Here is a 2,588-nt window from a genome sequence, read left to right as displayed (position 1 = left end):
TTTTTGAGACAGCATCTTGCTCTGTTGCCCAAGCTGGAGTACAGTGGCATGATCATAGCTCACTGCAGCCTCAAACTCCCAGTCTCAAACGATCGCGCTGGCTCAGCCTCTGAAAGTACTGTGATTACAAGCTTGAGCCACCTCACTTGGCCCCAGTTCTCATTTAAAAAATATATTAGAACTCATGTTAATTCGGTATTATAAGAGGCATTTGTTACTTCAGTAGTAAACACGATACCTTAGACTATTTCCTTGAAGGATTTTTTGCCATGGTTAGGTGATGCCTTTCAAGTGATTAAAATTCATTTTTCATTTTCTAGCTTCTGACTCTTTCTCACTCATTTAACAAGCTAAAAATCTTACATTCTCTTTACATTACCTTTCCTTGGGAATTGAATAAATATCTTGAAAACAGCAAATTCCTTATAGAAAGGAAAACAAGCAAACAAAAAACAAAAAGAACAAGAGGATGTGACTATTTTGCTGTATTTGTATTTTCCTTTTTTGTTTGTTGGTTTGTTTTGTTTCCTTGAGACAGAGTCTCTCTCTGTTGCCCAGGCTGGAGTGCAGTGGCATGATCTCGGCTTACTGTAACTTCCGCCTTCCAGGTTCAAGCGATTCCTGTGCCTCAGCCTCCCAAGTAGTTGGGATTACAGGTGCGAGCCACCATGCCCGGCTCATTTTCTTATTTTTAGTAGAGATGGGTTTTCGCCATGTTAGCCAGGCTGGTCTCCAATTCCTGGCCTCAAGTGATCCACCCATCTCGGCCTCCCGAAGTGCTGGGATTACAGGTGTGATTGCTGTCTTGAAATCATAGACCTTATTTTCTAAGCATAGACCTCATTTTCTTAGGCTCTAAGGGGTCTAAGTGTATGGCTGTGAAGGTGCCTGACACTCTGAAAAGCCAACACGGATCGCACACTAACAAATGTTTACTTACGGGAAGGCTTTGTTAACTGAGTGATGGAAGCTATTGCTCTCACATAGAGACTATTGACATTAGCTTTATTTCCTGGTCCTAAACATTACACACTGCAGATAAAGGAGTTCCTAGGCATTTATTTGTCATGGCATCGAGGCTGACAGCCAAAGTAATCATTACACTAATACAGCAAACCCAGAAAGAGCAATGAAGAGCAGGCAAGCAAACAAAATCAACGTCTCTGCTGAAATATGCCTGTGTGTGAGCGTCCCATGACCTGGTGCTCCGGCAACCGCTCGCCCGTGTGTGGAGGCCATCATCCTTGTGTTGGAGTTGTCCATCCAAGATCAGGTGCCTGCAGAAAGAATGGGAGCTTCCAGAACTGCTAATGTGAAACTTTGATTGAAATGAGATGCCTGGGAATGAGTGATTTCTTCTTTTTAAATTCTTTTTCATTGCCTTTCAAGAATTCTTAGAATTAGCTGGTTTTGAACTCCTGACCTCAGGTGATCCACCTGCCTCGGCCTCCCAAAGTACTGGGATTATGGCAGGAACCACTGTGCCTGGCCCAAATTTCCCCTTTTCATAAGGACACAAGTCATGTTGCGTTAGGTCCCACCCCAATGAACTTATTTTAGCTTGATTGCCTCCACCAAGATCCTACTTACAAATCAGGTCACATTTTGAAGTACTGGGGGCTGGGACTTGAACATACTTTTTTGAGGGGATGCAACTCAACTCATAACAGTGGTCATAGTATGAACAGCATGCCCTGGAAAGTCACACATCACATTTATGATAGTGGTATCTTCCAGACAGGGAAGAGGACACCATGGAAAATTGGATTAGGAAGAGGTATTAGAGAGCTTCACCAGTAATGTTTTATTTCCTTAATAAAACAAATTCAAGTCTGGAATTAATATGAAAAGAATTAGCATGAGTTAATATTTGATCTTCTCTATGCTTCACTGTAGTCTAATGTTTCAAGTTTTTAAGAGAAGAGAAAACAGGAAGCCATTTGAGCCAGTGTTTTCTGCTTCCAAATGCACAGGATTGGGTTGTACAGTATGAGCCCATCTTTTATGGAAGCTTAAGTCCTCTGTCTTCTGATTTTCAGGACATGAGGTTCTGCCTGCAGTCAGCAACTTGGAATATTCAGACTTCAGACCAGCATCACAGATTATAACCGTCCGTAAATCACCCGCAGCCCAGCTCCCATCAAAAGCCAGCCTGCAAGACCCATGGACACGTGACTCCAGTGTTGCCAACAACATCTTAAGATCAAGTTGGTTTGAGCAACGTGAGCATCTATTTGGGACAAAGCAAGAACAATAAGGGTAAAAAAGTAAGTTTTCATGCAGCTGAATTTATTCAGTTAAATGAACTACCCTTCCTTTTGAGATGGGGTCTCCCTCTCTTCTTTTTTTTTATGTCCATAAAGTGTTTTATGAGATAATGGTGATAGTCATTTGTGATAGCTGCCATTGCCTTTAATGTCCTTAGATGGCAAAACAGAATTTTAGTGGGACTAATTTCTTTCCCTCTCCCCACTCTCTGCAATAAAAAACAATTTTTTTTTTTTTTTTTTTTTTGAGACAGAGTCTCGCTCTGTCGCCAGGCTGGAGTGCAGGGGTGCGGTCTCAGCTCACTGCAACCTCCGACTCCC

At 42.2% G+C, this 2,588-nt stretch overlaps 1 protein-coding gene across 1 annotated transcript in view; it reads left to right on the top strand.

Annotated features, from left to right (window-relative positions):
* Positions 1 to 2,588, top strand: part of TMC5 (transmembrane channel-like 5) — a 120,860-nt gene that overhangs the window by 18,412 nt on the left and 99,860 nt on the right. Inside the window, exon 2 of the mRNA XM_011976099.1 lies at positions 2,040 to 2,267. The gene's annotated coding sequence lies outside the window, so the exon portion shown is untranslated. The remainder of the gene's footprint in view (positions 1 to 2,039; positions 2,268 to 2,588) is intronic.

This window comes from Mandrillus leucophaeus, unplaced genomic scaffold, assembly GCF_000951045.1.
Source record: "Mandrillus leucophaeus isolate KB7577 unplaced genomic scaffold, Mleu.le_1.0 Scaffold162, whole genome shotgun sequence".
NCBI lineage: Eukaryota > Metazoa > Chordata > Mammalia > Primates > Cercopithecidae > Mandrillus > Mandrillus leucophaeus.
Note: the sequence above shows the minus strand (reverse complement) of the source record. Positions and strands in the feature narration are given on the sequence as shown.